The 11,292-nt window shown below is 38.2% G+C and overlaps 1 pseudogene; it reads left to right on the top strand.

Annotated features, from left to right (window-relative positions):
* Positions 1-1,866: 1,866 nt before the first annotated feature.
* On the top strand, positions 1,867-2,485 carry LOC124098028 (transmembrane protein 126A-like; annotated as a pseudogene).
* Positions 2,486-11,292: the final 8,807 nt, after the last annotated feature.

Genomic DNA, 11,292 nt, shown 5'->3' on the forward strand with positions numbered 1-11,292 from the left:
AAATCTCAGGATAATTTTGAATTGCATTTCCCTAATTGCTAATGATTTTGAACATTTTTTCATATATTTCACATACATTTTGTAATAAACTTGTTTTTGTCTATGTTGGGAGTTTGATAGGAATTGCATTATACCTATAATTAATTTTGGGAGAATTGACATCTTTACTTTGTTGAGTCTTGCAATCCATGAACATAGTAAAATGTTAGAATTTCTATTATACACGTGTGTGTGTGTGTGTTTGGTACTGGGGATTGAACCCAGATCTCTAATGTTAGTCAAATGCTCTACCACTGAGCTAAGTCCCAAATCCTTTTAAATTTAAGACAGGTCCTCACTAAATTACCAAGGCTGGTCTCGAATTTTCAATCCTCCTTCCTCAGCCTCCTGATTAGCTGAGGTTACAGGAGTACCACCACAACCAGCTTCATCACCATTTCATAATTCCTAGCATACAAATCCTGTGCACAGGCCAGGCATAGTCACACACTCCATAATCCCAGCAACTCTGGAGACTGAGGCAAGAGGATTGTAAGCTTAAGGCCATCCTCAGAAATTTTGAGACCCTGTCTCAAAAAAATTAAAAAGAGCTGGGGCTGAGTATGTAACTCAGTGGTAGTACACCCCTGAGTTCAATACCCAGTATGACCACCCCCTACATACACACACACACAATCTTTTACACACTTTGGAAGTGTAAACCTATTTAATTTTCCTTGGAATGATTATATTTAATATTGGATCTAATATTAGTTTTCTGTGTGTTTATTGTTAGTATATAGAAATGTGATTTTTTATTTGTTTTGGTTTAGCTTTTTTGTAGTTTCTGTGTGATTTTCTATGATAGGTGACTGTATCATCAATAAAATGGCAGGGGGCTGGTAGTTTCTCTTTATCAAGTTGAAGTAATTCTGCTCTATTTCTGGCTTTTGTGAGTTTTTTAAATAAATGGATGTTGCATTTTGTCTATTGCTTTTTCTGTGATAATTGAAATGTTCATATTATTTTTTCTTGTTGACTTGGTGAGTTATATCAATTTACTTTATTTATTTATTTTGGGGATTGAACCCAGGGGCACTTAACCACTGGACCTCATCCCCAGCCCTTTTTTATGTTTTATTTAGACACAGGGTCTCACTGAGTTCCTTAGCACCTCACTTTTTCTGAGGCTGGCTTTGAAGTCACAATCCTCCTATCCCAGCCTCCTGAGCCACTGGGATTACAGGTGTGAGTCACCATGCCTGGATGATTTATTATCTTATTTTGAACCAACTTTGCATGCCTAGAAAAAGTTCACTGGGTCATGGTGTATAAATCTTTTTCATTCACAGTTGGTATAAGTTTATATTTGAGCAGAACTAGAGGACTTTTTAAATTTTTTTTCCTTTTTGTGTTTGTTTTAATTCTCCAATTTGACTTCTTTCTTTCTTCCTTCCTTCCTTTGTTTTAACCCTCAGACTCTGGTCTCGACACTTACTTTTTGATTATTGTGCTTCTCTCACTTCAATTTTCTTATTCTAGTCCACCTGTATCCTAGTAAAGTTTAACAATGGCTCTCTAGAAAAAAAAAAAGCTCTGATTTGCAGCATTTGCTGATTTATCTGATGTAAATATCCCCATCGTGATTAATTTCAAGCTAACAAGATGTCAATTAGCTTGCAAAATTCCTAACCTTTTAACAATCGTCTTTCTTGAGAGCTGATTGGAGCCAGCTCCAGAAAACCACTGGCACAATTAAATCTTTGTACCATCCAGTTTGACCAGATCAGTTCCCTGATAAAACTTTTGAGGTATGCCGAAGATGGCTGCGCCGGGAGGAAGGGAGTAAAGGTTGTGTCTTAAGCCCTGGCGTGTTAGAAAAACTGGGGAGGTACCGGCTGTTGGGAGGAGAGCAGCAGGGTCAAGATGGAAAACCATAAACCACATGTTACTATCAAGGAAAACTCAGTTTTTTATATCATAGCCAGAAAAATTGAACTACTACCAGAAGCAGAAAGGAATCTACTTGAACATGGATCCATGTATATTGGATTTAATGCTGCTCTCTGTGGCCTAATAAAATAGCAAGCAGTCTTTCTCCGTGTGTCTTGCATGTAACACAGGCCAGAATAGTAGTGCTCCCATTGTTGGCAGTGACTGCATCTTTCAAAGGTTTGGTAAGTTTACCTTTGAGTACAGGTGATTTGAACTGTGAAACCTGTACCGTGGCACTGGGTGGACTTGTTGGTTTTGTTTTAGGAGGTCTGTACCCTGTTTTCCTGGCTATACCTGTAAATGGTGGCCTAGCAGCCAGGCATCAGTCAGCCCTGTTACCAGAGAAAGGAAACACATCAACTTACTGGATTAAAGTTTCTAAGCCTATCTTCAGAAAGATGTTATTTCCCATTTTCTTCAGACTATGTTTGCAGCATACCTTGGGTCTAGACAATATAAAGTACTTATAAAGGCCCTTCAGTTCTCTGAACCTGGCCTAGAAATTCACTGATTTTGAGCAAATGTGTATACAAAATAAATTGTTAAGATAACCTCTCTCTCTAATGTTAAAAATAAACATAGACTTGTAATTTAAAAAACTTTTGAATACTTCTCCTTCACCAACCAGGATAAAAAAGTTCTCAGTTGGTCTGAGTTGGGGGTGTAGCCCAGTGGTAGAGCCATTACTTAGCTTTGCAGGCTCTGGATTCCATCCCCAGAAATGAAAGGGCGGGGAGAGGGAAGGAGGGGGAATGGAGGGAGAGGGAGAAAAGGAAAAACAACTAAAATTCTTTAACCTAGTATTCCCTTTTCTTTATGATTTAGCCACTACAGATTTCATCTGCCTCATTTCTCAACCTGCCATCCTAATGTCCCATTCATTTTCAGTGGCCCAACATTCTTCCACACTTACCAGGTTGTTTCACTTATTTAGATCTTTTCTTTTGCTTCCCTCTGCAGCTGGTGAACACCTATTTATCTTTTCAAGGCTTGGCTGATGCCCTCAGGTGGAACTAGACATGCCTGTATTGATAGCCACTGAGACCACTATCTTAGCACCTGTAAGTCCTTGTCACAACTGTTCTTTTATCTTCCTTTCTCAGCTACCAACCTGTTAAGCTACTTGAGAATGGACAGAATCTCATTGTTATTTATCTCCCTAATGCCTCAGAGCACAGCCTGGTCTATAGATACCATTTAATAAATAGTTATTAGAGGAAAAATAGATTTGGACTAAGCCTTGAGGAGGAGTTAAGAGTTGGCTAGACCATCAAGAGAGAATTGTAGGTGAGAGAACAATGTGTGCAAATATACAGATATAAGCTCTCCAGCTCCTTAGAGGGCAAAGGGTGTGTATGCTCCTGGGAAGTTTTTAAATCTTCCTTTGATTAAATAGATGAAAAGGCTAATAGTGAACCTATTACATTGTGGACTTCAATTATGATTAATGGCAAAACGCACTATGATGCTTTTCACTCCCTACTCCTGGGCTTATTTGCCGAAGGTACAAGAAGCATGCTGCTCTCTGATTAGGCAAAGTACAAATTCCCCCTCCCTTCTTCCTTTTTTTTAAATCAATGATCCAAAAAGAAAGAAGGGGAAAAAAGGAGACAGAAAATAGAAAAAACAAACATAAATAAACAAAAAAGAAAAGAAAATCAATGATCCCTCCAACCAAGATTCCTTTTTATTTTTTGGTGTTGCTGGGAGTTGAATTCAGCGCTAGGCAAGCATTCTAAAACTGAAAACATCCCCAGGCCCCTTCCCAATATTTCTTAATGTAGATGGTGATAAGTGGAAAGATTTAGGATATATTTTGAAAATAGATCTGGAAATACTTGATGGATGTGACATAGAGTGCAAAGGAAAGTGAGATATCAAAGATGACACTTAAGCTTTTAATATGAACAACTGGAAGACTGGAGTTGTCATTAACCTAGCTGAATAAGACTGCAACTTAGTGAGGTCCTAAAGCAACTTAGTGAGAATCTGTCTCAAAATGAAAAAGGAGGGGGAGTTGGGATTGTGGCTCAGTGGTAGAGCGTTTACTAGCATGTGTGGAGGCACTGGGTTTGATTCTCAGCACCACATATAAAGAAATAAAATAAATGTCCATCAACAACTAAAAAAAAAATTTTTTTAATGAAAAAGGGGAGGGGCTTGCAAATTTGCTGAGGCTGACCTCAAATTTGTGATCCTCCTGCCTCAGGCTCATGAGTTGCTGGGATTACAGCAACTATCTTCAGAAAGATGTTATTGCCCATTTTACTCCAGATTTATTTATTTATTTATTTGATTTTGGTATCAGGAATTGAATCCAGGGACACTTAACCACTGAGCCACATCACCAGCCTTTTTTGTGTTTTATTTTGAGACAAGGTCTTGCTAAATTGCTTAGGGCCTCACTAAGTAGCTGAGACTGACTTTGAACTTGCCATCCTCCTGCCTCAGCCTCCTGAGCTGCTGGTATTACAGGTGTGTACCACCATGTTCAGCTATTTATTTTTGAAACAGAGTCTCAGCACATTGCCCAGATTGGCCTAGAACTTGCAGAACTTCCACTCTGAAGTATCTGGAATTGTAGGCATGCACTACCACATCTGATTTACTAAATTTTCAAATCAAGAGGTTAGTGACTAGAGATTTGGCAGCAAAATCAAGAGGTTAGTGACTAGAGATTTGGCAGCAAATAACAATATGACAATTGATTGTACACAAGTAAAAAAAAAAGTGTATTTTGAGACTTATGCTGTATCACATACAAAGTCCAACCTCTGGCTTATTAATAACTTATAAACAAAGACAAAATTTTGAAAGAGAAATAAAAAAATATCTGGAAGGAGAGACACACACTTGTAATCCCAGTAATTTCGGAGGCTGAGGCAGGAGGACGAAAGTTCAAGGCCAGCCTCAACAATTTGGCAAGACCTATGTCAAAATAAAGTAAAAAGGGCTGGGGATGTAGCTCAGTGGAAAAGTAACCTTGGGTTTAATGAAAGAAAGAAAGAAAGGAACAAAGGAACGAAACCCTTGTATTCAGAAGCTAGCTCGACACTCAACAACTAGGCTATGATATTCTCCAATTTATATGTAAAAAAATCTCACAAAATGCCAACTTCAAACAAGTTTACTCTGAGACCATAATAAAATGGGACAAAGCAAGGTCATTTCATAATTTTGTCTAAGTATCTTGCCACTCACAAAATACCAAACACCCCCTTTCTTGGCCAAAATAAATTACTGCTACTTCTTTAACAATTACAGATCTATCCTCTTGATATCCCTCCTTCCTATTGACAAGATTTATTGAAAAATTCAATTTAGAATTGTCCCCCACTTCCTGCTAGTATTCAATCTAAATCAAACAACCATTTTCTTAGACACTGCAAAGGTGAAACTGAAATCCAGTAAAAGGTTATTTTTGACAGGATCTTACTGACACACTCCTTGGTTCCTCATGGTGGGTATTCTCCCCTTGCTGCAATGAATAAAAAACCCAACTTGTTCAATTACACCTGTTACTGTTAGTCACTGGCTGGAAGGTCTTGACAAATTTTAAATATTTATTTATTTATTTATTTTTATTTGGGGGCCTTGGGGTTGAACTCAAGGGCACTTGAACACTGAGTTACTCTCCCAGTCCTTTTTTTTTTTCCTTTTCTATTTTGAGACAGAATCTCACTAAGTTGCTGAGGGTATCTCTAAACCGCTGAGGCTGGCCTGAGACATCTATCTAGAATATCCTCTCTCTCTCTCTCTCTCTCTCTCTCTCTCTCTCTCTCTCTCACACACACACACACACACACACACACACACATTTCTTTCTCTGAATTGCTCACCCCAGAAGAAGTTGATTGTGTGCCATGAGGCAAATCTATGGATAGATATTCATGACAAGACACCAAGGTCATCAACTGCCACATAAGCAAGTTTGTAAGTGGATTTTCCCCTCATTCAAGCCTTCAGATAAGACCCCAGCCTCAACCAACACCTTAATTGCAATTGCATGACAGATTCTGAATCAGAAGCTAAAAGACATTTGGAATTCTGACCCACAGACACTGCGAAATAAAAGTTTGTTTTCTTGGGGCTGGGAAATAGTTCAGTAGAGCATTTCCTAACATGTGTGAGGCCTGTGTAAGGCACATCTCCATCACTGCCCTGCCCCAAATTCTCTAATATGTGGATGTTAATTCACAATAAGGCAGGGGGCACTAGGGAAGAACAGATTAGGTAGAGGGTCACAATGGAATATTACTCAGCATTAAAAGAGAATACAATTATGACATGTGTAGGTTACGGATGAAGTTGGAAACTATCAGGCTAAGTGAAATAAGCCAGTCCCCAAAAAACAAAGGCCAAATGTTTTCTCTTATATGTGGATGCTGATCCATAATGGAGTAGGAAATGCAAGGGAAGAATGGAGAAACTTTGAACTGGGCAGCGGGTAGTAAGGGGAAGGGATGGGGAATGGGGGTAGAAAAGATGGACATCATTATCCTAGGTACATGTGTGATTGGCACCCTGATCTCAGATTTCCTACTTCCAGAACTTTAAGAAATAAATTTATGTTGTTTAAGTTAAAAAAAAAAAAAAAAGATTAGGTAGAGGGTGCCGCAGTCTGGCTGGGCACAATCAGGAGCCACTTGTCAAAAGAAACTAACTTTATTTTTAGAACCACACACGCCAAACAAAACAGCCTCTCAGGAAAAACCCTCAGAGCCTCAACTGCCACCACCGGCTTTCCACAAGCCTCTCTCTCCCACACAAGCTTCTCTCCACCTCCCACAATCCTCCTGCTCTTGAGGCCGATTGGCTGGGTCACGTGGGCGGAGCCAAAAAAGTCCCCCAATGAGCAGCTCCATGGTCTGAAAGGGCAGGGAAACAGCCCAATGAGCATCACCGCAGAGGAGCCAATCAGCTAGATGTTGCTGGGGCCGAGGAGCCAATCAGCTAGATGTTGCTGGGGCCGCTGTGAGCCAATCATCAGCCGGCAGCTGGAAGTTTGCTGGCAGCTGGAAGTTTGCTGGGGCCCCTTCGGCTGTGGCTCTCAACAAGAGGGAAGTGATTGGAGGGGAGGGGATGATGTGGGGATAGGAAAGATAGTAGAATAAGATAGTAGAATGAAACAGACATTATTACTGTATGTATATATGTGACTACATGACCAATGATTCTGCAACATGTACACTCAGAAAAATGAGAAATTATATCCCATCTATGTATGATATATCAAAGTGTATAAATGATTCTACTGTCATATATAACTAATTAAAACAGATTTAAAAATTTAAAAAGAAGTTTTTTGTCTTAAACCACTAAATCTTTAGGTAGTTTGTTACTTATTGTTAAATATTCATTAAAAGATATGTAATTAAGGCTGGGGTTGTGGCTCAGTGGCAGAGTACTTGCCTCATACATGTGAGGCACTGGGTTTGATCCTTAGCACCACATAAAAATAAATAAAAACAAAATAAAGATATTGTGTCCATTTATAACTAAAAATATATTTTTTAAAAAAGACATGTAATTTCCAGTGACTTGGGAGGCTGAGGCAGGAGTATCACAAGTTTGAGGCCAACCTCGGCAACTTAGTGAGACCCTGTCTCAAAATAAAAAGGGCAAAGGGCTGGTGATGTAGCTCAGTGGTTAAGTACCCCTTGTTTCAGTCATCCTTGGTACCAAAAAATAAAGTCTTATAATTAAAGTGAAATCATAAAGCTCTAATCTGGGAGATAATATTTTCAATACACATGTTGACAAAAAGACTGATATCCAGAATATAAATCAAGAACTCTCACAAATCAAAATGGGAAAAAAAATGACTGAACAGAAAACTGGCAAAGGATAAGAACAGGCATTTCACAGAGTAGAAAACACAAATGTCATATAAACATATGAAAGGATATCATCTGCATTAGTAATAAGAACTATGAAAAATAAGACCTAAATGAGGCACTACATTTTTACTCATTAGGATGCCAAAGGCTTGAAAGTCTGCTTGTGCAAAAGGATAGAAAGCACATTATTTAAATACTGCTGGTGGTAATGTAAATTAGCACAAATTTCAGAAACATTTTGACATTATTTAAGTAATATAGGTGGTCATTCCCATATTCTTAACCTACTACTCCAATCTTAGGTATAAGTTCTGGAAAATGTCTTTCATTTGTGCCCTATGAGACATGTTCATAATAATAGTATTTGTGATATAAAAAAATACAATCTAAATATCCATTGAGAGAAAAATAAATTGTTATATGTGCACATTCTTTTAAAAGTTCCATATAACAAAATGGATGAATCTTGGGAACATATTAAAAGTAAGATGCAAAAGGCTACATAGATGAGTCAAGTGTGGCAGCACACACCTATATTCCCAGCAACTCGAGAGGCAAAGACAAGAGGATCACAAGTTTGAGGCAGGCTTCAACAAATTAGGCCCTGTGTCAAAAAACAAAATAAAAAGGACTAGGGCTGTAGCTCAGTCACAGAGTGGCCCTGGGATTAGAGTTATGAACCACTATTCCCAGGGGCAATATAACTTTTTTTGGTAGTGTGGATTGAACACAAGGGGTACTTTACCACTGAGCTATATCCCCAGCCCTTTTTATTTTAGTATTTTTTAAATTTTGGTACAGGTTTTTGCTAAATTGCTTAGGGTTTCACTAAGTTGTTGAGGCTGGCCACAATTTTGCCATCCTCCTGCTTCAGCCTCCCCAGTTACTGGGATTACAGGCATGTACCACCATGCCCAGTGGCAATATAACTTTAAAAATGATAAGCATACAATTTAAATTAGTGGTTAGCTATATGGGAAGTAGTAGCCAATACTTTCAAACAAATATAAGTTAATGGTCATGTTCTGGTTTTAAAATTTGGCTGTAGGATCATGGGTTTTTATTTTATTATTAAGCTTTATAACTTAAATATAACTTAGAAATATTTTTCTGTGTGTATTACTTGATTTTAAAATTTAAACTTTTTAAAATTTTTATTTTTTTAACTTTTAAAATTTGTTCTAATTAGTTATACATGATAGTAGAATTCATTTTGACACATTATACATAAATGAGGTACAATTTCTCATTATTCTGGTTGTACATGATGTATAATCACACTGGTAATGTATTCATATATGCACATAGGGTAATAATGTCTATTCATTTTACCTTTCTTCCTACCCCCACACCCCTCCCTTCCCTTCATTACCCTCTTCTTAGTCCAAAGTACCTCTATTATTCCCTAGCCCTCCCCCCCCCCACCTTATTTTAAACTTAAAAAATATGTGGGGCTGGGACTATAGTTCAGTGGTATAGCACTTGCCTAGAATTTATGAAGTCCTGGGTTGGATCCCACAAAAAAAGAGGAGTACTTATAACTTTTTAATTATGGAAATTAAGAGCATTTTTTACATCTAAAGAAAGCAATTAAATTCATTTTGTATTAATAGAAAGGAAAAATACAGGAGGAAGAAATGTTTGATGAGCTCCTTAGAGGATCAACAGAAGGAGTACAATTCAGGGAAAAAGAAAAAAAAAAACCCTTCCATTTTAAACCTTGTTATTATTTTAATCCTAGATCATTCAGGAAGCTATGCTGGATAAAACTAGAATTTATTAAGAAGATTATACTGGGGCTGGGGATGTGGCTCAAGCGGTAGCACGCTCTTCTGGCATGGGTGCGGCCCAGGTTCGATCCTCAGCACCACATACAAAGATGTGTCTGCCAAAAACTAAAATGTAAATAAAATATTTAAAAAAAAAAGATTATACTTTCACCTGCAGTTCACATCAAGTAATTTCCATCAATGTTTGCTGTCTACATCTTTAAATAGTGTTTAATGCTCCCCTTTCTCAGTTCGACCTCAAACTTCAGAAACTTCCATATAGCAAAGTAGATACATTTACTTTAGCTGGGGCCACAGGTGTTGAGTGGGTCAACCACAGTTACACTCTTGGGGCTCTCCTAACTTGTTCTGGGATCTTATGTAATGCCCAAACTTCAGAAGGTGTTAAGGGGGATCATTTGCACCCATTGTTTACGTGGCATCTTTAGACTGGCAGACTTTCTGTGACTTCTCTGCCAAACTTGAACACAGAGATATCTTATAATATTTGTCTACTCCAGGCCTTGCATTCTTGTCCCGCAGATTCTCGAAGCAACTATCTCTCTCTTGAGTCTCATCAGGAAGCTGTGGGAAGCAAGCCCCAGGTCCAAGCTGACTTCTCCCCAACCCTACAATCTAAGGGAAATTTCTTTGCTTTGTATTGTCTTAGCAGTGCTGGGGATCAAACCCAGTGTCTCCAGAATACAAGGAAAGCACTCTACCACTGAGCTACATCCTTAGGCTTTTTTTTCATAGTGGCTTTAATTTTTGTTTGTCTGTTTTGCTTTGTTTGCAATCCTGGGGACCCCCAGCCAAGGACATCTCTTTTTAATCTGATGGAAACCCCATTCTTCTTCAAACCCAATTCTTCTTAATGAACTTAGAAAAGAGAAGCTCAACAAGGCCTTGTGGTGAAGGCCTGTAAATCCCAGGTACACAGGAGGCTCAGGCAGGAGGATCACAAGATCAAGGCCAGCCTGGGCAATTTAGGGAGACCCTGTCTCAAAACTTATAAAAAATTTAAAAATTAAAAAGGACTGGGAGCTGTAAAAAAAAAAAAAAAAAAAAAAAAAAAAAAGGACTGGGAGGGGGTCGCAGTTGTAAATTGCTTGCCTAGCATGTGTGAGGCACTAGGTTCCATCCTCAGTGCCATATAAAAATAAATAAATAAAGATATCATGTCCATCTACAACTAAATTTTTTTTAAAAAAAAGGGCTGGGAGGGTAGTTTAGTGGTAGAGTATTTAGCTAGCATGCATGAGGCCCTGGGCTAAATATCCCTAGCAAAATAATGATACAGAGAAACAGAGGGGGTGGCACTAATTCAAGTATCTTGCAGGCTAGCCTGCTTTCATCTTGGTCGTGTACTTCCTAGAAGGCAATGAAGCACAGAATTTGCTATCTGGTAGAAAAGTAGAAAAGGAAAACAGTAAAATACAGGAAAGAAAAAAACCTAATATTTCAAAATATTACCTCAAGCAAAGATGTTTTTTTAAATGGAACACCAAAAAAAATGCAAACCATAAGAGTAAAGAAATTGATATATTAAGCCGAGCATAGTGGCACATGAATGCAACCCATGCAGCTGGGGAGGCTGAGGCAGGAGGATCACAAGTTTGAAGACAATCTAGACAACTTAGTGAGAATTTATATCAAAATAAAAAATAAAAAGGGCTTGGAATATAGCTCAGTGGTAGAACACCATTCTG

The sequence above is a fragment of the Marmota monax genome, unplaced genomic scaffold (assembly GCF_021218885.2).
Source record: "Marmota monax isolate L192 unplaced genomic scaffold, Marmota_monax_Labrador192_F-V1.1 WCK01_AAM20220418_F8-fsc00223, whole genome shotgun sequence".
NCBI lineage: Eukaryota > Metazoa > Chordata > Mammalia > Rodentia > Sciuridae > Marmota > Marmota monax.